The 23,628-nt window shown below is 39.1% G+C and overlaps 1 long non-coding RNA gene across 1 annotated transcript; it reads left to right on the top strand.

The window, feature by feature from the left end:
* Positions 1 to 6: 6 nt before the first annotated feature.
* On the top strand, positions 7 to 23,283 carry LOC125925229 (uncharacterized). The gene is made up of 4 exons (XR_007458739.1): positions 7 to 653; positions 12,030 to 12,076; positions 16,056 to 16,167; positions 23,090 to 23,283. It is a non-coding gene; the product is annotated as an uncharacterized LOC125925229 (long non-coding RNA).
* Positions 23,284 to 23,628: the final 345 nt, after the last annotated feature.

Genomic DNA, 23,628 nt, shown 5'->3' with positions numbered 1-23,628 from the left:
GCCTCCCCCAACTTTCCGGTGTCGTAGTCTAGGAAACCGCCTCCCCCAACGTTACTTCCGGGTAGGGCCCGGGGCATTGAGGCTCAGGACCAATGGGGACCAGATCGGAGAGAGGCTGGCTCCGGGGACAGGAGAGGGAATTGGCCGGGAGAAGTGAGACGTGGACAAAAGGCGGGACCTCTGGCTTCCGCCCTCCTCCGACCCGCGAACTTGCTACTCGAAGACTACAAGTCCCAGCGTGCGCTGCTTTCCCCGGCGGGCTAGCAATCAGACTCCGCCTGGCTAAGTTTCCACCCTGGGTGGGCGCGCTGCACCCTGGGATGTGTGGTCTTCCGAGGGTCACAGGCGGTGACTAGGATCCCGCTTCCAGCGGCGTCTTGCAGTCAGTCCTACCTCCGGGGCTGTAGGCTTACGAGTCCTGGGGAACCTGTCAGCTGTTTATCCCTCTTCCTGCGCTTGACGCTTCCCGGAGGGCTGGCCGAATGAGGCTCACACGTCCCCAGCTCTGTGCTACCCGCTTTCGGCAGTAGTGTTGGGGTAGCCTCTGCCCCGAGAGAAAGTACAAAACAGTAACAGCAAAAGTGAGTTGACCTTTGATGCCACGTGCTGAGTTTTGCTTGCGTTCTCTCATGCACTCTTCTCAACTCTCACAAGTAAGTATCACCATTCCCATTTTGCAAATGAGGAAACCGAGTCTGAAGAGGTTAGGTAACAAGTCCTCGTTACACTGCTGGATTAGACACCCAACAAACCTCTGTGACTCAGGAGTCCTTGCATGTAACCACATCCACGGGGATTAAAGAGAGCACGTACTTGATTAATAATAGTTCTCTAAAAAGCTCAATGTAAGGAGAGTAGTGAGCTTGAAAGAAAATTTAATGAAGGAAATTGGAAATTGCAATTTATTTTGATCACTGAGTCCCACATTAACTATTGGTAAAATGAGTGGGTTCCTCTTGAAAAACCACATTGTATTTCTTGTGTGATAATTGAGTAGGTAGGTGCAGAGTTTAGGTGCGGATATGATCTCTGTGACCACAGGAAATCGCCTGCTGATCCCCTCAGCAGCGTTCAGCTGTATCTCTGGAAACTTTTGTTGATTTTGATCACTTTGCATCATATGCTTGGCTCTCAGACCGGCCATTCATGTGACACCAATGACTCTTCACTCCTCTCTTTCTTCAAACGCTGGTGTTCCCTGCATTTTAAGGTTTTCTTTTTTTCTTTTTTTCTCTTTGTACACTATCCTTTGGTGATTTCTTCTACTCATATGTATTCAGCCATCACATGCCTGTGATTTCCATATCTGTCCTGATCTCTAGACCCCACTTCCACCTTCCTGATGGAAATTCCCTTCTCTGTGGCTCAAGGTAGCTCAAATGTAATATGTTCACTGTTTCAAATTAATGCCTTAGAATCATCTTCAACTCCTCCTCCTCCTTCATGGTCCACACCCACCCACTTGCCAAATTACATAGATTCTACTGCTATCACTACTGGCTGGCACTCCTACTTCTTCTTAGTTCAAACCTCATTACCTCCTTCCTGAACCATTGCAATGGTCTCCTAATTACTTCCCTGCCACCCTACTTTTTACAACACTGCTACCGGAGTTGGCATTTAAGGATATCTACAGACCCTCTGTAGATGACAGACATGTCATCTCCCTTATACCCCTGCCCTGCCCTCAGATTTTATGTGATAACTAAAGAATTCTCATGTTATCCTCTGCTATCCCACCATTTTTGTAAGACACTCTTCCCATTGAGTTGGCTCAGATTTCATATCTACAAAACCCTTTCATAGCCTTACAACCAGTGGAAGTCATTCTCTCTGGGCGCCTGGGTGGCTCAGGTGCTTGAGTGTCTGACTTAAGCTCAGGTCATGATCTCATAGGTTGGTGACATTGAGCCCCACATCAGACTCGCTGCTGAGGAGCAGCAGTGCGGAGCCTGCTTCAGATCCTCTGTCCCCCTCTCTCTCTGCCCTTCTCCCATTCATGGTCTTTCTCTCTCTCTCAAAATAAATAAATAAACTTAAAAAAAAAGAGAGAGAGGTCATTCTCTCCCCTATTCTTTCATTGTGTTTTATGTCTTTATGATTGTGTTTTTCACAGTCAGCCATGCCTACTAGATTATGACTGCTTGAAGGATATGGACTTCACCTTAATTATGTTCCAAAATTCAGCACTGTGCTTCTGCTGTTATAGATACTTAATAAGTGTTGAATATACTTGTTTCCATCTTCCTTCAGTTTCTTTATAAAATGGGACTAATATAGTCTTTTTATCTACTTTTATGAAGGTTGTGAGAACACATGAGGTCATTTCTGTACAATATTAATTTTATTCCTTTTATGGACTTGCAACCCTATATGGGTTCCATCCTGGATCCTCTTTGGCACCTTTAAGGATGAAGTTAGCTAAATAAATAATACCTGTGAATTGTTCTTGGCTCTGGCATAGAGAACATGACAAGCTAAAGGTCAATACCAACCATCCAGTATTTGAAAACTAGGAATGAAGAAAATAGAAAAATAGTCAATGACCTTCAGTTGTATGAAATGTAGTCAAGTCAATTATTTGTAGTAGATTATTGGCAGTAATTCAGTTTTCTTTATCTTCCTAATGTTCCAAGCCTTTATAAGAAGTCAAAAATTGACTAGTAACTATCATTAACAAAAATGTTCTCAGGAAGGAGTTCTGGCTTTTAATGTTTAGAATTTTCTGTTTTCCCCTCTTGACTCATTTATTTGTTTTCAAGCTAACACTACATTTTAAAAATGTCTAATGAGAACTCAGAACATATTTTTTGTTGACTTGCTAAATAATAATCATTTTTTCCTCCCTTACTGAAATTCAATTTCTAGCCATTTGCTGAGTCCATTTTTCACTAATCTCTGCAAAACTGTGAGTAGAAAAGCTTATATGGCCTACACAGTATTGCAATTTATCATATGTAAGGTGGAGCCCATGGAAGTGAAAGAAAAATATGTTCACAAAGTGCATTTCAAAAGAGAATCCATTTTAACCTCATGATGGAAATAATCAAGATTCTTAGCTAATTGGCAGTTATGGACACTAGGAAAAATTTACATTCATTATTTTAAAACCTATACACATTTTTTTATGATAAACACTTATGATAAAAAGGATATAGGATTTAAACAAGAGAAACCTTGGTGTGTTATACAGAGGGAAAAACACTGGTGTAAGACATTAAGGAGACTAAGGATAAGGACTTTGAAACAATATGGAAGAGACTTTAGATATGTAAAGCCCATTAAAAATTGTAAGAAATCACACACCAAAATAAAAAGCTTTTGCACAGCAAAGGAAACCATCAACAAAAGACAACCTACAGAATGGGAGAAGATATTTTTAACTGATGTATCCAATAAGGGGTTAATAACCAAAATATATAAAAAGATTATACAGTTCAACACCACATAATCTAATTAAAAGTGGGCAGAGGACATGAATAGACATTTTTCTGAAAAAGTCGTACAGTTGGCCAACAAGTACATGAAGAGGTGTTCAACATCACTAATCATCAGGAAAATGCAAATCAAAACCATAATTAGATACCACCTTACACCTGTTAGAATAGCTAGACTCTAAAGGATAAATAACAAGTCTTGGCAAGAATGGGGAAAGAAAAGAGCTGTGGGTGGGAATACCAGCCGGTGCAGTCATGGTGGAAAACAGTATGGAGGTTCCTCAAAAAAATAAAAATAGAACCATCATATCATCCAGTAATTCAATTACTGGGTAGTTACCCAAAGGAAATGAAAACACTAATTCAACAAGATACATGCACACCTATGTTTATTGCAGCATTATTTACAAGAGCCAAAATATGGAAGCCCAAATGTCTATCCATAGAGGAATGGATAAAGAAGATGTTGCAACAACATGGATTGATCTAGAGGGTATAATGCTAAGTGAAAGAAGTAAATTTGTCTCAGAGACAAATACATGATTTCATTCATGTGGATTTTAAGAAACAGAACAAACGAACAGAGAAAAAAGGAGACAAACAAAAAACTAGACTCTTAAATATAGAGAACAACCTGGTGGTTGCCACAGGCAGTTTGGGAGGATGGATAAACTAGGTGAAAGGGATTACAGTACACTTATCTTGATGAGCGCCGAGTAATGTGTGGAATTGTCGAATCATTATAATGTATACCTGAAACTAATATAACACTGTGTTAATTGTGCTTGAATTAAAAAAATAAAGCTGCCAAAGCAAATGGTTAGAAATAAGAGCCATTTATAAAATGCCCTTTTATCAGTTAAGAGTTTGTTTGCACAACCTTGTAGCTTATGTAAATATGTATGCTCACCTGTGTTCTCTTTACTTTCTTCCCGGATGGATCAGGACTTAGGGAGGGGCAGGAGAATCCTGGTTAGAATCCTATGGATTCACAAACACAAGGGAGGGGCTCCACTTCAATATCACTGCTCGGAAATAGTCCCAGGAGGCTGTAAGCAGCTGTGTGAGACTGACCATACAGCGGCAGTTGCCCCTAAATGACTTGAATTCTTTAGTACTACAGATCTAGTTACTCTGAAAACTCTAGTGTGGAATTTGGGAGTAGCGATTTTGTCATTCTTCAAATTGCTTTTCCTCTTATTTGATAGCGTGTGGAATTTACAGAACACTTCTGGAGGACCCAATATTACAAACTTTAAATAAAGATGGGACTTATTCTACATTCACAACTAGGGACTTTAAGGCCCTAGAAAGACTACTTAATGAAAAAGATAGTGAATGTTGTGGGCTGACTTCCGGCTTGGCTGTCTGACTTACCCAGATTCCAAGAAAGAGAATGGGAAATGCGAATGATTCATTGCTGCTAAAGATGTCCCCAGGGCTTTTATCACCTCTCAATCATGATTCAAGATCTTAAAAATCACTTCAGCTTCAGATAATTATCTTATTTCTCTCAATGACACCTGCACCAGGTCTCTTAGGCAAGAGATTTTGCTCCTACATAATGTTTTTTTTAAATGTCTATTTATTTTGAGGGGGGAGTAGAGAGAGAGGGAGAGAATCTGCACTGTCAGTGCAGACCCCAGATGGGCTTGATCCCACGAACCCTGAGATCATGGCCCGAGCCAAAATCAAGAGTCAGACACTTAACCAACTGAGCCACCCAGGTGCCCCATTCCTATAGCATGTTTAATGTTAAGCTCACGCTTGTGGTTGGGTGTTTCATTTTGTAGCCATTTTCCATTTACTTCCACATATCAATCAGCAGCAAAGCCAAGTTGCGTGGCTCTTCACAAGCAAGTGCATCTTGTCGGTGGCCTCTCTCTTAAATCCCCTTGTATCACCAACACGGTTCCCACTTTATATTTTAGTCTGGCCACAGAAGTTTAAGTCTGCACCGTTCCACAACATTTGAATGGTGCTGACTTGACATGGTGGCCAAGAAAAATGGCTCTGAGCCAGCTCTGCTACTTATTGGCCACATTATCTTAAGCAAGTTACTGAATGCCTTTGTGCCTTGGTTTCCTTCTTTATGAGAATAAGAATAGTACCTGCCTTCCAGCATTCTTAAAAGGAGTGAATGGTTTACTTGTTGTAACACTTTCCTCCTAGGGGTGTTGTGCAAGAGGTGAGATGCTGTGTGTAAAATACTTAGCACAGTTTGAAAGAGCTCAGTAAACAATAGCTGGTCATTATGGAGTGGAAAGGAAAAATTGCCATTGGTGAGAGCAGGAGTCAGGGGGTAGGTGCAGTGGCTCCCTAGCCTGTAGGATCATGATTCTACTCAGCCCTGAATCCTGTCCACTTCCTTTGCTTGCTGACCACATACTGTTACTGCAGCCTCCCCGTCCAAAAATGTGAGCCCTCCTAGACATGCACCTCGAGAGACCTTCAAATTCATGTGTGTTTTCTGCCATGGAGACCGTGTACAAGCTATAGAGCCTCATCCATGTTTTAGAGTAAACATACATACGAACACAATGTACTTTTCTTCCCCTCTTAAAATTAAAAGTGGCCTCATCTGTAAGCCATTTGAAGTTACAGAGGTGGAATGGACTTTGGAAATCTTTTCAGTTTTTTGGGTGACTTCGTTCTGTTTTTTACTTTGTTTTTACAAAAATGCATTTTCCCTCCAACCTCCATAGGATTTAAAAGATACTCAGTTGGATTTATGCTAATTTAACTATATATGAAATTGAGGATCAAAGTGAAAGATGCCCATTTGAATGGGTCAAAAACATTAGGTAGAGCAATCTTAGTATTCTAACACTCAAGAATTAAAAGTTAGTTATTTCTGTAGTGATGCTGATATTACACATTATCCAAATCTGACATTGTCACCTTCTAGAAACTCCATTTGCATATATAGATATACATGTAGAAAATTTATACACACTGTGAGAAGTGAGATGAATCATTTTCAGAAATGCCAAATGAAAGCTGTGCTATTTAACAATAGGTTTATAACCTATTGGGAATATGTGCAAGCCCCAACACACACACACAGTGGAGTCCTAAACCCTAAGACACTTCACTTCCTGGTTCTTCATCCCCCCCGCCTTCATTTCTCAGGCTTATTTTGGGGGGGGGGGCGGCTTTGCAATGAGCATGCGCCAAAGAACTGAAGTCTCTGTGTCACGGAGGAATGTATATTTGTTCCAGTCAGATTACTTTTTGCCTTACGTGGGCATAGGCGACCTCCAGGCCAGGCTGTAAACTCTGTAGCACTCAGTCAATGAGGAATCAGGGGAGGGACTCACATGCTAGGAGATAAATTGCCTGCTGTAACTGCCCCCAGTGTGCCTGTCCATCAGACACCCACTCTTGCGAGAATGTTGATTAAAGGGGTTCACTGTGCTCTGAGTCTCTGTGTCCCTCCTTTGATGGGGTCAGTGGGCTTATTTCTCACACATACTTAATACTGCCTTTTCAGGCTTTCTTCCTCCCATCCCATAATCCTCAGACAGAGTGATCCAAATTTGTCAAACCTCATCATTTGTTAACTTCAGAAGTGTGCCTTTCCATTGAGATAAATGTTGACAGTTCTTAAATATTTAAAGTGTATTTATTTTTGAAAGAGAGAGTACATGTGCATGCACCTGAGAGGGAGAGAGGCAATGGAGTGGGTGAGAGAGAGAATCCCAAGGACTAATAGCATAGAGCCTGATGAGGGGCTCGAACTCACAAACTGGGAGATTGTGATCTGAGCAGAAATCAAGAGTTGGATGCTTAACCCACTGAGCCACCCAGGCCCCAATAGTTCTTAAATATTTAAAATTAACTATTTCCTGGCTTTCTTCTCCAGCATAAAGTTGTATGAAAATAATGCTTTATTTGGTTCTTCTCCAAATGTATTGAAAGATTTTGTACTTTTTTTTGTTGTGCTTTTGTTTCTTGGTTTTTAGTTTTTCTTCTTTTCACAAGCGGAGCTTTTAGTAGTTTAGGTGATAAGCCAAGGGGAGGGAAATTTTGCCATGGGAGAAAAGTAGAAAAAACAGTTCTTAGTTTCTTTGCAGATCAATTTCCTTGTGGTATTTGAAAATCAGTCTACAATCTCCAATACACATGATTGTACTTAAAACTTGGAGAGATGTGGTTTTAGGTATCCCTACCCTCTTGACCACATTTTCATGACACCAGGCAATGAGTCAAACACATCTGCATTGTGCAAGGAAATGTACTATTGTTAGTCTATTGCTAATGATTAATAGACATTATTATTATTATTATTTATAGAACTAGCTCTTAAGTAAATACTAACTTCAGAACCTTCCCAGCCCTTCTTTGCAGGCTTGTGCTTAATTTTAGTACCCTACAGTATTGCCTAATGTTTTTTTTCTGGTTTTCCTCCATGTCACCTCACATCACTTCGGTTTCCTTCCTCCTATTCCTCGTCATCTGACACGGGCATCTATGTGCACACACACACATACACACATTTGCTTTGTACCCACTCCTGAACATTGAACTTCAAATCACATGATTTGAGTCTTAGACCTGGATCTGCCATTTACCATTCTATGCAAGTCAGTTCCTCTAACACTTGTTTTTTGTTTTTGTTTTTGTTTTTGTTTTCATTCCAATTGGCCAACAGAAGTGGACAGAAGATCCAAATGTAGAGTCACATTAGTGGTTAAAAACATGATTAAATATTTTAATCATGCATAATTACCGGTTTGTTTATTTATTTATTTATTTATTTATTTATTTATTGGTAGATAGTGATTGCAGCCAAATTATAGGAATTGGGATAAAAATGAACTATTCTCCAACAACCTCATAACCAGTTTTTATTATTAAACCAATCTCAGTCCAATTTCTGTCATACTTACAGACATTTATTAAACAAACAGTTAGCAAGCATCAACAGTTAACACATACCACCTGTTCTGTGAGTTTGATGACATGCCGGTCTCTTTCCGTTTAGGAACTGTAATCATAACCTTGCATGAAAGGTTCACTGCAGGAGGATGAACAATATTCCAGAACCAGGGTTCTGTCACCCTTCCAGGAAGCACCAGACAACTGGAAGTCCTCCGTCCCACACACTGTCCCTACTGGTCCAGCTTCTTACCAACGTGTTCATAAAAGCATGGGAGTACCTCTGAAATATGTTAGCCAGTCCACACATCTTGAAAATCATAAATTCTATCAGTGAGAGCCTATTTCTTTTTCTTCGTTATTTTTTTTAATGTTTTTCTATTTTTTTAAAAAAAATTTTTTTTTTCAACGTTTTTTATTTTATTTTTGGGACAGAGAGAGACAGAGCATGAACGGGGGAGGGGCAGAGAGAGAGGGAGACAGAGAATCGGAAACAGGCTCCAGGCTCCGAGCCATCAGCCCAGAGCCTGACGCGGGGCTCGAACTCACGGACCGCGAGATCGTGACCTGGCTGAAGTCGGACGCTTAACCGACTGCGCCACCCAGGCGCCCCAGTGTTTTTCTATTTTTGAGAGAGAGAGATAGAGCATGAGCACGGGAGGGGCAGAGAGAGAGAGGGAGACACAGAATCTGAAGCAGGCTCCAGGCTCTGAGCTGTCAGCACAGAGCCTGACGCAGGGCTCGAACCCCCAAACCACATTATCCTGAGCTGAAGTTGCTTAACCAACTGAGCCACTATGGGAGTCTATTTCTAATGTCCTTTATTATGGCTAACAAACCACTAATTCCAACAATGAAAAATTCATTTTTGACACTTGTTATAGTAAATAAAATGATCTTTAGTCTGCATTCAGATAAGTTGGAAAGATGTGCTTATAGTACCTACATCCTGTTGAGACCCCTTAGCTGCCATCCTGGAGTGGGAATTTCTTTTTCTTTTTCTTTTTTTAGTTTATTTCTTTGGTGGGGGGAGGGGGAAGAGAGAGAGAATTCCAAGCCGGCTCCACGCACAGAGTGCAAAGCCTGACATGGGGCTCTGTTTCCTGAACCATGAGATCATGACCTGAGCCAAAATCAAGAGTCAGTCACTCAACCGACTAAGTCGGGTGCCCCTGGAGTGGGAATTTCTGATTGGGACAACTGATTGCACCCCTAGTGTAACTTAACCTGATCCATTTATAATATCATACTGTCTGTTGTGAAGAATTTTAAGGTATACATGGCAAACATTATCTTGATAATACTTACAAAGGATACATAATATGTCAGGCACTTCCCCCTCTCCCTCAACATTTGAGAATTGTTATCTTTCTTTTGCAGATGCAGAAAATGAAGTTCAAAGAGGTTTATCACTTTGCACATGTCAAAGTAGGAAATTGGCACAGTCAAGATTTGGATAGAAGGCCAGATCATTTCTACCATAAATTCTGGTTTTGCTTGTGACAGTCTTGATTTACACTGTCCTATTATCCTGAGTAGTGCCCCCTTTCATTTTCAAAAATGTCTCAATATAAATGATAAATTATATGGGGCACCTGGGTGGCTCAGTTGGCCTTAACCATCTGACTTTGGCTCAGGTCACAGCCTCACAGTCTGTGAGTTCGAGCCCCGCATCAGGCTCTCTGCTCTCAGCACAGAACCTGCTTCTGATCCTCCGTCCCCTCTATCTCTCTGCCTCTCGCCTGCTCACATGTGCTCTCCCTCTCTCAAAAATAAATAAACATTAAAAAAAATAAAACCCAAACTACATTACATCACCTCAAAAATCCAAGGACCTCATCCCCAACCTATGTCAGATTCTAACAGATAAATGAACACACCACAGCAAGTTCTAGCCTGGCTTCTTCTTGTACCACCACGCTATTTTGAATAAAAGGAAGAAAAAAACAGTATAGGTGGTACAATTCAAGAAAAGAAAGTCCTGCTAACAGGAAATACAAGTCTCCTCCTTTGCTAAGAAAAATGTAATAATGAGTCACCAAGAAATTGGACAGACTAATCAGTTATAGAATACAATGAAAATTATAGGAAGAAGAATAAGACCGATATTGAAATTAAGCTATATTTTCAACCATGTTTGCCCACGAACATTCATATTGACTAAGTTTGGTGTCTGTTTTGTCTTGTTTCCAGTCATACTTACTCTGAAACACTAAGGGGAAAACAATTTTTGCACCCACATTTTACCACTTTGGTAAAATACAATATAAAAATCACACCCTTGGTGTAAATTTACATTTACCACTCAGTTATGGAAACTAAAAAGCACTTCTCTAGGATGCACTGAAAATTTTTTCAAAGAGCATTCCTTTTTTAGGCAAAACAAAATTTCTGTCACTGCCATGACCTTTTCCTGAAATGATAAAGACAGCTGCCTGTGGACGTGTATGGGTTGAGAAATGCTGGCCTTTTCTTGTGTGAGGGTTCACCATGGCAGAGACACATCATGTGACCCAGGAAGGAGCAGGCCCCCAGGACTAAGAAGTGCTCTTGTGTGAGGCAAAGGCAGCTCTGTCACTCATCATCCCATGACTGGGTCGACTATCAGAGCCTCTTATTCTGATGTTTTGTGTGGCCCCCTCTCTGAAATGTTCTATTCTTTGGAGCTTCTGCACCAAGTTAAGTTGCAGCCACCCTCTCTTCCCACCTCTGACATTGCCTGAGGCTTCCCCAATAGGGGGCTGTCAGCAGTAATGGGCACCAATGGCACAGTGAGAACATTTGAGGAGGCCCACAAGTCGACCTAGACAATCTGGAATTTTCTGATTAACTCTTTGCATTGTGCCTTAGATTTGGTTAGATCCAGTCTCTTTCTTTACATTCCAGAAAGTATTTTTTACTGGGGACAGAGTGAGAGGATGGTAAAATCTGTTGGCTTGTTCTTGGGAAGGCAAATAAGTCTTTTGAGTAGGGAATGCTAAAAAGGATAAAACACTATTTGTGTGAAACTTAAACCTTTTCGTTTACAATAAAATGTGTTCCAACTCTTACCTACATCTTGAAAATACCTGATAAGCATTTGTGGTGTCATGGAAAATGTGGGGATCATAGGAATGTTTTGAGCTGGAAAGATAGGAGAGATGTTATCTATATCATGTTGTCTAAGAAGAAAATTCCATTCTTTCCTAATCTAATCACAGCTCCCCTTATTCTTGTTAAAATTGTAAGAAAATGAAGGCTAGTGTCTAATGAATTCTAACACCATTCTAGGTGCCTTATGTGTGTACATTATTTTTCATCCTTTTAAAAAATTCCGGGAAGTAAGTCCTATTAAGATTCTCATTTTCCAGATGAAGGAAGTGAAGCACCAAGGGGTCCTCAGCCTCCCAGCCATTGAATGGCAAAGCCAGGATTTGAACCCACACAGTCTGGCTCTGGAGGCTGCATTCAACCAGCCAATACCTTCCCTCATAAATTACTATCTAAGATGGGTTAACATGTTCCCAACTATCTTATAGTACTAAAACAAACATCTGTAACTTAAATATTATGCTGCTGTCATATTGGAAAATATCACAAACTTCTTAACATCACTTGTAACAAGATTTACTCAACTTTATAGGATTTATTTGATGTTACCTTTAAATGAGTTTTTTTTTTTTTTTAACTGGAAAGCATTCATTGACTCAGTATTTAATGTTCTCCTTCCAGATATAAAGCACAGAGTCTGTGGGGGGAGAAAATCTTTCTGATAAGAGGTAAGATATGCACACAAATCATCATAAAATAAAGGGGAAAATGAATGCCATCAGAGAAAAGCAAATAAAGAGCTATGGGAATTCAGGAAGGGAAATATGCCAGATTTAATGACCTTAAACTCCAAAGAGCATCCCATCTTCTTGAGTTTCCATTATCACAGCTACTGTGTATGAACTATGATGACATCTTTGAAGGCATAATAAGGAACAGTATTATTAATTAGATAAGAATCAGAGAGCTGTTATTAATGAGAATTAGAGAAGTTATTAGTAATTTAGCATTTCTTGGTCATGAGGTAAGATTAATTGAACTTCAGTAAAAATTTATCCCACTTAATATACTCTGACTACTCTTTTCTGACAAATCATGTTCCTCATTTCTCTGAAAATATTGTTAAAATAGAATCCTGAATGAAATCAGTGCCTAACACAGTGCCTTGTACTAAAAGGTACTTAATAAATACACATTCACTTGTTTAATGACTACTTATTTAAACCTGCCTCTAGCCCTGTGTGCACATTTGAGCATAAGCTTTAGTACACATCATTCTCAATAGTTATTCTCTTTTTTCTCCAGCATACTTGATCTATCTTTCCATTTATTCATTAGTCATTCAACAAATGTTTTTTTTTTCAGAAGTAGTAATCTGGATTGATGCTTTTATTTCTTTACAACTTGGACAATTTATTGGAATGTGGTGCCACTCACCAAGATGGAAACCAGAGGATGAAGGACAGCTGAAGAGAAGGGGGATAGATGATAAGTTCATTTGGGACATGATAAGTTTGAATGGAAGGTGCCTGTTTGACATCCAAGTGAGGAATACAATAAGCAGCCAGATGTGTGGGTCTGGAGGGAGAGAGAGAGACAGAGACAGAGAGAAAGAGAGAGATCCCGGTTAAGTATAAAAGGGAATTATTAAGCACCATGGGAGGAAGTTAAAGACATGGAAAAATTGTTCTTAATCTCAGGGGTAAGAACCCTTTGAGAATCTACCAGTTGTCTCAGTACGTCCATGTAATCCTAAAATTATATGTGACAAGTCCTCCCCCTAGAATGTATTGCAGCACAATATCCGAGAGGTTCATGACTCCAGAAAGGCTAAGAATGATAGGTGACAAGAGAAGTTTCAGGAAGGAACGTTGGGGATCTCCAAAATAAGAAGTGGAAGAAGAGTAGCAAAGAAAAGAAAGCCAGAAAGCAAACCACAGGTGAGTCACTGAAGTCAAAGGATGAGAAAGTTGGAAGGAAGGAGTAGTCAATAGTGCCCCATGCTGCAGAAAGCACTGAAAGGTCCTTATCTCACTAGCAAATTCCCTAAGGTGGGTTCTGTTGCAGTGGATATTCAGCAAATGTTTACAGAAAAATTATATCCATTAAATAACTTGAGAGGAGTGAGGAAAAATTAATAAAGTGATATGCCAGTGGCAGATGTAATTAGGTTTGCCTTTACATTAACAAGTGAAACACGCAGGCAGTTAGACAGTAGCACTAGTTAGGTCATCTTATAAAGTCTCCCTAGCAGGCTTCTCTATGGTAGAAAATAGTTCACCAGCATCACTTAAACCTTCCCATTGGCCTGAAAGGGAAGGAGAGCGAAGAGGGGAAGCAGTTTCCTTTATAAAGGATGTGACCAGGAAGGTGCACACCTCACTGATGCTCACATCTCATCGGAAAGGAATTAATCAATTGGTCACACCTAGCTGCAAGGAAGGCTGAGATTTTTTGCTTGTAAACTGGGCAGCCATGTGTCCAGATTACATCCAAGAGATTGTACAACTAGAAAGGAGAAGAGGCTAACAAATATTGGGAAGTCTAGCTTTGGTGTTTTTACAGTCATGATCACACTTCTACTGAAGATGCAACTATGAGTTTTGAAATATTTATGGACTCCTAAAATGGGTTAACTGGAAAATCTGTTCCATTTTACTTTTAATTTTTCTTATTACATATAACTCATCAAACTCCTTTTTTAAAAATTTTATTTATTTATTTACATATTTGTTTATTTTCAAAAGTTTTATCTATTTCTTTTGAGGGAGAGAGAGAGAGTATCCCAAGCAAGCTCCATGCTCAGCACGGAGCCTGACATGGGGATCGACTCCACCCTGGGATCATGACCCAATGTGAATCAAGAGTCACAGGCTTAACCGACTGAGCCATCCGGGTGCTACTTAATTTTTTTAATTTAAATTCAAGTTAGTTAACATATAGTGTAGTATTGGTTTCAGGAGTAGAATTTAGTGATTCATCATTTACATATAACACCCAGCCCTCATCCCAACAAGTGGCCTCCTTAATGCCCATCACCCATGTAGCCCACCCCCCTACCCACCTCCCCTCAACAACCCTGTTTGTTCTCCATATTTAAGAGTCTTAAATTTTTATCTTATTTTTTGTCTGTTTTTATCTTATCTTTCTTTCCCTTCTCCTATGGTCATCTGCTTTGTTTCTTAAATTCCATATATGAGAGAAATCATACGGTATTTGTCTTTTTCTTAGCATAATGCACTCTAGTTCCATGTACATTGTTGCAAATGGCAAGATTTCATTATTTGTGATCGCTAAGTAATATTCCATCACATATATATATATATATATATATATACCACATTTATACCACATCTTCTTTATCCATTTGTCAGTTGATAGACATTTGGGCTCTTTCTGTAATTTGGCTATTGTTGATAGCGCTGCTATAAACATGGGGGTGCATGTGCCCCTTTGAATCAGTATTTTTGTATCCTTTGGATAAATACCTAGTAGCGTAATTGCTGGGTCATAGGAGAGCTCTATTTTTAATTTTTGAGGAACTTCCATACTGTTTTCCAATGTGACTGCTCAGTTTGCATTCCTACCAACAGAGCGAAAGTGTTCCCCACCTATAAAATTCCTAAAAGCTATAAATAAGTAATAGGATCTCTTTGGAGAGTGTTAAAACACATCATTATTTTGACCAAGCTTTGGGGGAATTTTACAGTTATAGAGGTAGCCCAGTTTATGACTTTATCCTTTCTCCTCTGGGTAAGATGCATAGAGATAATGTGTCACTGGAAATATTACAAAGCAGCTTCCCTTGAGACTACTTCAATCCCATGGTGATAAGCCACAACTAGTAAACGGTAAAAGCTGTACTACAGTTGTCCCTTCTTATCCATGGGAGATATGTTCCACCCGGTGGATGCCTGAAAACCTGGATAGGACCAAACCCTATATGTACTATTTATTTGATACACACATACCTGTGATGAAATTTAATTTATAGGTTGGTCATAGTAAAAGATTAACAACAACAATAATAAAATAGAACAATTATAATAATCATACTGTAATAAAAGTTATGTGAATGTGGTCTCCCTCTCCCTCTCTCTCTCTCTCTCTGTCTTCTTCAAAATGTCTTATTGTACTGTACTCACCTTTCTTTTTGTGATGTGAGATGGTAAAATGTCTATGTGATGAGATGAAGTGAGGGGAATGAGCCAGGCATTGTGATACAGCATTGGGCTACTGTCAACCTTCTGACCATACAACAGAAGGAGGATCATCTGCTCTGGACAGTGGTTGACCACAGGTGACTGAAACCACAAGAAATGAAACCACAGACAGGAGCTACTACTGTATCGGTAATTGCGGTTGCTCCTGGAATAAAAGAATGGATAAAATAGCAAAATATAATAGGATTAACATTAACGTACTAGAGGGTTGTTATTTACTGTTTTACTTTTGGAACGGTGGAGTGTTAGAAGTTCATAAGGAAACTTAGTGCTTTGCAAAGTTATTTAATTTACTTAATGCTAGATTTTGGTGAGAAAGCAGGGAAATTATGAGAGCAATCACCCAAGGAAGTGTGAATGTTCACCAGTTAAACAGAAGTGTTTTCCGATCATTTCCATTCCTCTAGTATGCCAGGGAAGCTGGATTTTGGAAACCATTTGTGTGCATTTATGAAGTTGGTTCTTTTTTTTTTTTAACTCCTAGAAATCTGATCTGTGTTTTCATTAATGGCATATTCTAGAACTGTGCTGTTCAATATGGTAGCCACTAGCCACATGTGGTTATTGAGCACCTGAAATATGGTTACTTCATAAATGTAAGTATATACTGGATTTAAAAGAGTTATTATGAAAATATAATGTAGAATATCTGATGATTTTTAACATTGATTACATGTTTATGTGATAATATTTTAGATGTGTTAAAATATATTATGAACACTAATTTTGCTTGTTTTCACTTTCTTTAATGTGATAACTAGAAATTTTTAATTACATTCTGATTCATATCATATTTCTGTTGGATGGTGCTGATTTAGAAGCTGCATAGGAGAGGGGTGCCTGGATGGCTCAGTTGGTTAAGCATCTGACTTTGGCTCAGGTCATGATTTCAGGGCTCATGAGTTTGAGCCCCACGTCAGGCTCTGTGCTGACAGCTCAGAGCCTGGAGCCTGCTTCAGATTCTGTGTCTCAGTCTCTCTCTGCCCCTCCCCTGCTTCCACTCTGTCTCTCTGTCTCAAAAATAAACATTAAAAAAATTTTTTTTAATGTAGTTGCAAAAACAAAACAAAACAAAACAAAACAAAACAAAGCAAAAAAGGCCCTCTTTTTCCAGGCTTGAATTGACCTATTTTATGGCACATAATCCTAATCAAAAATTTACAGAGTTTTAAACCTAAGAGTTTTTTAACCTCTCCACTCTGTACTCTCTCATACCCAAAATCAATGCAAAGACACTGATAGTGTATCCCAGAGTCACTGATATTGGGTTGAAAAATTTCTAATGATGGATGTCTTTAATACTCTGTGTGATGATCTTTTCCATTTATGGACAGTCTCAACTATCAGAAACCCTTTATAGTGGGAAGAAATTTGGCTCTCTGTACTTTCAATTTCTAAGACTTTTTCCTTTAGCATAATTAAAATATATCAAATGCTTCTTGCCATATGAGTCTTACCATTTAATGCAACTTAAAAACTTCCAGGTACTGTGTAAGGAACTTCACAGCTATCATGCTCTCTCATCTAACCTCAGTTCAAGTCTGCTCCTCCCCCAGGGCAAACAGAATAATTCCTGTTCCTCTTCCTTGTTTGACACATTTCTCATTTGTCAATAGAAGCTCTTTTATCAAATATTCGTTCTCCAAAACTCTGAAAATACAATTTATGGATAAAAGCAAGAGTTATTTTAAGATGAAAATATTCACTAAGAACTGACCGCTGAAAAAGTTAGTCTGCACTCAAATATCATTTTTAGTTTAATACCGGTGTCTCTAGAATACAGTAAGTTCTTTGAGAAAGAGTGATTTAAATACCAAAGGATTGAAAAGTACCAGGGGAAATTTGATGAAGCCCTTCAAAGGATGATTTTTTATGATAGTGGAGCAAAATTCATATGATGTGGATTGTCTCATACTGCCAAACAATTTTTTGTCAGGAAAGTTTTTACAAGCAAAAAACACCACCACACTTGTATGATAGGTATGGCCTATCACATGGCCCAAAGGTTAGATGAATGAACACATCAGGGAATATCTAGGACTGTAAAATTTATAACCTGGAAAATAGGATCCTGTATATTCTTGAAATTGTATTACACCTTTTCAATTCTGTATCCTACAATTTCGAGAAGAAAAATCCCAAATCATAACCCTTTTCTCCCTTCCCTCTTGTATCCTCTTGATGTTTTTAAGTACCTTATGGTACCTTAAAAGGCCTTTGTAGTGATTTGAATGATGGCCCCCAAAAGATACATCTATGTTTCACCCCTGTAACCTTTGAATGTGATCTTGTTTGGAGATAGGGTCTTTTCAGATGTAATTATGGATCTCAAGGTGCAATTATCTGGGTGGCCCTAAAGCCAATGACAAATGTCTTTATAAGAAACAGAAGGGAAGACTGAAGCAGAGATTACAGTTAGGCAGGCACAAGCCAAAAGCACCACCAGAAGCTGGAGGAGGCAGGGAAGGATTTGCCCCCAGGTGGCAGTACAGGTGGAGAAAGATGGAGTGATGACTTTGGGGTTCTGTAGTTTTGAAGAGACAGTTCAATAGACTTGTCAATTCTCCTCTTTTTTTGCCTAAGCTAGTGTGGGTAGGGTTTTGTTACTTGTCTCCAAATAGCTTTGACTGAGACAAGAAGATTAGCACTTGGTAACTAACATCTTATTGGTGCATCTGAAGTACAGAGAGAGGGGCACCTGGCTGGCTCAGTTGGAGGAGCATGCAACTCTTGATCTGTGAGTCATGGGTATAAGTAAATTTAAAAAGTAAACAATAAAGAAATATATATAGGGGCACCTGGGTGGCTCAGTCAGTTAGGCGTCTGACTTCGGCTCAGGTCACAGTCTCAGGTTCGTGAGTTTGAGCCCTGTGTCGGGCTCTGTGCTGACAGCTCAGAGCCTGGAGCCTGCTTCGGATTCTGTGTCTCCTTCTCTCTGCCCCTCTCTCGCTCTCTCCCTCTCTCTCTCAAAAATAAACACTAAAAAAAAATTAAAAAAAAGAAATATATGTATGTATGTATGTATGTGTATGTGTGTGTGTGTGTGTGTGTGTGTGTGTGCATACATTTATATATGTATGTATACTTTTCTTACAGAGGGAAAAGTACTGTGAAACAAATCTAAGCTAAGGCCTAGGGATGGGAGTCAAAAGTCCAGGTAAATAACAGAGGAGAAGAAAATGAACTTTACAATCTCACAATCAACTTCCACCTTAGCAGTAGTTTAGTAAGAGGTAGGCATGAAATTTAGTGCATAATCCTTGTTCTCAAGGATTTTACTATAACACTGCTGATCTGGAACTAATATTTTTCCCAAATAGATTCCTTTTTTAATGTTTTATTTATTTTTGAGAGAGCACAAGTGGGGGAGGGGCAGAGAGAAAGAGGCACAGAGGATCTGAAGCAGGCTCTGAGCTGACAGCAGCTAGCCCGATGTGGGGCTTGAACTCATGAACCACAAGATCATGACCTGAGCCAAAGTCGGACACTTAACCGAATGAGCCACACAGGTGCCCCCCGAATAGATTCTTGATGGCAGCTATGTATAATTTATAAAGGGTCACCTGTTTTAAATAAGTGGAACAAAGTTAACTACTTCCAGGATAACTATTACATAACTAGGAGTGAAAAAAATATTTAAAGGAGTGTCTCTCCCATTTTTATGGGTTTACTAAATTTTAAAGAGTAATTATGAGATTGTCTTGTTCACGTAGATGTGTTTAAAATTCTCTGTGTTCATGTATTTAACCTCATCCCCTTCATAGACTCTATCAACTTTATCTTCAGGTGCTTTTTACCCACTGAGAGACTTTCCATCTGTGGTTTTGATCTTGAAACCACTATTTTTCAGAGAATCAAAAAGGACCCGTTTACACATCAAGGGTTATTCAGGCTTTTCAGACTTCAGATAATAGCCATATGCTGTGTTTTTCACAGCGTGTCATGTTGTGCTTTAATGAGCGTGATCTCTTTTTGTATTTGGAATTTCTTAAGGCATATCAAGCAAGCAGTAATGGGCTTAAATAAATTAAGTTGTCTTTTATGTTAGACCTCTTGGGGGATTCCTCAGTACTATATGGCTGAAAATAGAACCTAGATGTTCCTAACTCCCCACCAGGAAGTCCGTTAGATCTTGCTGTGCTCAGGTGTTTGGCCCTCCATGATGGGAAGAAAGTGCCAGCAAGGTGATCTGACAGATGCCAGGGCATCACCACAGGAGTTATGGTGAAGAAGATTTGAATCGAGATCAGAACCTCAAAGAAGCAGCAGAGCCCTTCAGAACAGTACTCATCAAATGGTTATTTTAGGGGATAGTTTTAACTTGACAAAGGTTTCTTGTGAATTTTTCCCTTTTGTTTATATATCACTCCCTATTATACACTGTTGTTAACAAAGGATACACCCAAAGAATCCCTTAACTTACAGGACTCTAGAAAAAGAGGATCCTTTTGCCCAATTTAAATTAAAATTTAAAATATTTTTAAACATTCATGTTTTCCTGATTTGACAGTAATATATCTTCACTGTGGAACATGAGGGTCAGGGTGGAGGATACAAAGAATAATAATAAACATTTAAAATCCCATCAGCCCAAGCCACTGTTTTCATTTCAGCCAAATTTCTTTCAAGCTTTTTTTTTTTTTTTTTTTTTTGCCTATGCATATGTATGTAATCTTCTTGAGGTTTTAAAAAAAGTTCAAAACCATGGCTAAGCCTTTTCCACATTATTGCAAACTATTTGTAAACAATCCTTTCCAAGGTTGGTACACCCATATACGTTAAGAATAAAATAGCTCAGCTGAGAGAATATTTAAATGGTTCTTCTTGGTGTTTTGAAGTTCAGTGCAGCTATGAGTTTGGAGACCTGCAGATGGAGAGAACAATCCTTTCTCCTCTCTCTTCTTCCTGCAGTTTAAATGGAGACTAAATCTGCTTTATTAGCTGAATGATGTAGGCTGTACCTTGTTGTGGAGCTTCTTGCCAGAGATGATGGTGTTCATCTTTTCCATGTGCTTGTGGTATGGAAGTAATTGCCAGGCACAAGTCACATTTCTCAATGATGGTCTAAGCTACCATATTCATGATGGGGTATTAGCTCGTGTTGGTAATTACCCGGCCAGAAACATAATTTTATTGTATTTTATTTATTTATTTTTAAATTTTTATTTGCTTTTGAGAGAGAGACAGAGAGACAGAGTGTGAGCAGGGAAGGGGCAGAGAGAGAGGGAGACACAGAATCCGAGGCAGGCTCCAGACTCTGAGCTGTCAGCACAGAGCTCTACGTGGGGCTTGAACCCACAAACTGTGAGATCATGACCTGGGCCTAAGTCAGATGCTTAACCGACTGAGCCACTTAGGCACCCCCAGAAACATAATTTTCATGACTGTTCTATCAGTCCGGCTTCTTGGCTACCACTCTACCTAATTAATTAAAAATTTAAATATGATTAATAATATAGTAACATTGTTTGGTGACAGATGGTGACTATACTTATCACAGTGAGCACTGAGTAATGTATAGAATTGTTGAATCAATGTTGTACACCTACAACTAATATAACTTATGTTAATTATACCTCAACAAAAAATAAGTACAATTTAAGAGCCACGTCACATTAAAAAAAAAGAGAGAAGAATTTGGGGATATTTATTCTGGGAAGTGATATCAGTTGTTTGGAGATTTGAAATCTGTCATGAGGAAAAGAGCTTAGAATACTGCATACAGCCCTGATGGACTGAATGGGCCCCATGGGATAGAAATTATAGTTGAGGATGTTAGTGGAGAAAAAGTAGAGAATGAAAGAGTAAAATCTTTGCTCTCCAAGCATCAGAGCTGTCTGAAAATGGAATAATCTTTGGGAGATAGTAAGTTCCCCATCCCTGGTGGATGGCCACTTAGCAGGAAGGTTTGAAAGGGGAAATGCCAGTGCTATGGGTGCATTTGCACTGGGTGAACATCAGGATATCTTCAACCCTAACCATTCGTGATTCTATGAATATATTGAATATCTGGACATATAGGGCAAACTCCCTCCCCTCCAAAAGTTGCGAGTCAAAACACTTGGGAAATCATTAAAAATTTCTTGGTGATGCATAATTAAGTGCCAAAATCAATGTTGTTAACATAACAGCCAAAAGAATCCCGAGTAAGGCTTGGAGTTGATGCTAGAAATGGAATGTAAGTCCTGATGTGGTCCCATGTGTTAGACAGACAGAAAAGAAAGAACATTCTTGGTGAGATGGTATACTACAAGATGGAGAGTAAAAGCCCCAGATCTTTTATTCAGCCTTCATTAAAATTTGGAGGGGAAAAACAGTCATACATCACAACAACAATATTCTAGCAAGAAAACTAGAGAGGAAAACTCTGATAGAACTGCTTTTATTTTTCTTATTTTTATTTTTTTTAGAACTGCTTGTAAAAATGTTATATCCTGAGGATCATATTTTAATAGGAAAAGGAGAGGGGTTAGGAATATTTATAAATCAGTTACCTTAGAGTTACAAAGAATAAAGGTAGGACAAAGGTTTTATGTAAGATTTATCCTTATTTCTTTGGTGGCAGGGAATAGAATTTCTAGCTAGTTTTAAATTTTTTGTTTCGTTTGTTTTACTTTTGAGAAGACAAGAGTTTCCCCTCAAAAGTGGGAGTGTGTTTATAATCATTTCCCAAGGATTGCAAACTTTTCTGAAGGCTATGATTGTTTGCTATGGAAAACTGTGTCTGTTATTGCCATGTTTGTTGTAGAGAATTGTGCTTCTTTTTCTGAGGTTATATACTACATTTGCCACAGGTCAAATTTCTCCCTTTCCTTGAGTTAATTAACATGTTGATCATGACCACTGATCTTGTTATATTTGATCAAAGCAGCATATAAACAGTGTGAATTCTGTTGCTAAGATAGGGAGAAAAATCCCTTTTAGACCTTTCTCCTTACATGGTTTATAAGTTTTAAAAACATATTTTTTAATAGAAGATGAATTTTCAAAACCAATGCAAAAATCAAGATTCTTTGATAGATCAAAGGATTGGAGTTGGGAGACCTCATATTTTGTTCACCTAATGGTGAGTGGGGTTGGAACAGCACATGGGTGTTGGGGAAGTATGTGACAGACACCAATGTTGTCTGTGTGAGCGTTTATGGTTAACATAATACAGAAGCAAGGGTATGGGTTTTGTACATAGTACAGGAGTCATTTGAATCCTGGTGAAGTAGGCTGATTGCATTGATGCCCCCAGTTAATGGCTTCCCTGGACTCATGCCCAATACAATGTGACTTTGTAGCTCTTCCCATACCTTGAATCTTGGCCAGTCTTATGACTTGCTTTGACCAATAGGGTAAGGCAGAAGGGATGTTGCACCAGTTCTGAGCCCAGGTCTCAAGAAGCTTTTGTTTCCCCTCCTCCTCCTTCTTCTTTTTCTTCTCCTTCTTCTACTTCTTCTTCTCCTCCTTTTATTTCTCCTCCTTCTCCTCTCTCTCCTTCCCTCTCTCTCTCAACCTTGCTTGTACCACAAGAATGAGCCTGAACCAGTCTGCTGAAGGATGAGAGACCACATGGAGTAGAGCCCAGATGTCCCAAACCCCACTGGGCAAGATTGACATACAGCCAGCCTCCAAACATGTTGAGAGGGCCATCCAAGATCAGAAGAACTATCTACTGATTCCTGGCTTGTAGTCTTCTGAGCAATAATAAATGATCCCTATTTTAAGCCACTGAGTTTTGCAGTGGTTTTGTTTTGCAGCAATTGCTAAATGATGCACCTGGTTCAATTAGTTACTAGCTGTGTAATCTTCAGGAAGTTACTTCTCTGAGTCTCATTTTGTTCATATGTGCTTAAATATCTATTACAAATTATCTCTTTTAATCATCATCATAACCTTGTGATGTGTGTGTTATCATTCCCATTTTACAAACTGATTTTATAAAGTGTAAGTAATTAGCTCAAGTTCACACAGTAAGTTGACAGCCATACAATTTTCTCATAAAGAAAGTCAAATTTATAAGCAACCTTAGTGACAAATTCTAAAAATGTGATCTGAAAGGTGGAGAGGCT

The sequence above is a fragment of the Panthera uncia genome, chromosome F1 (assembly GCF_023721935.1).
Source record: "Panthera uncia isolate 11264 chromosome F1, Puncia_PCG_1.0, whole genome shotgun sequence".
NCBI classification, from domain to species: Eukaryota; Metazoa; Chordata; class Mammalia; order Carnivora; family Felidae; genus Panthera; species Panthera uncia.
Note: the sequence above shows the minus strand (reverse complement) of the source record. Positions and strands in the feature narration are given on the sequence as shown.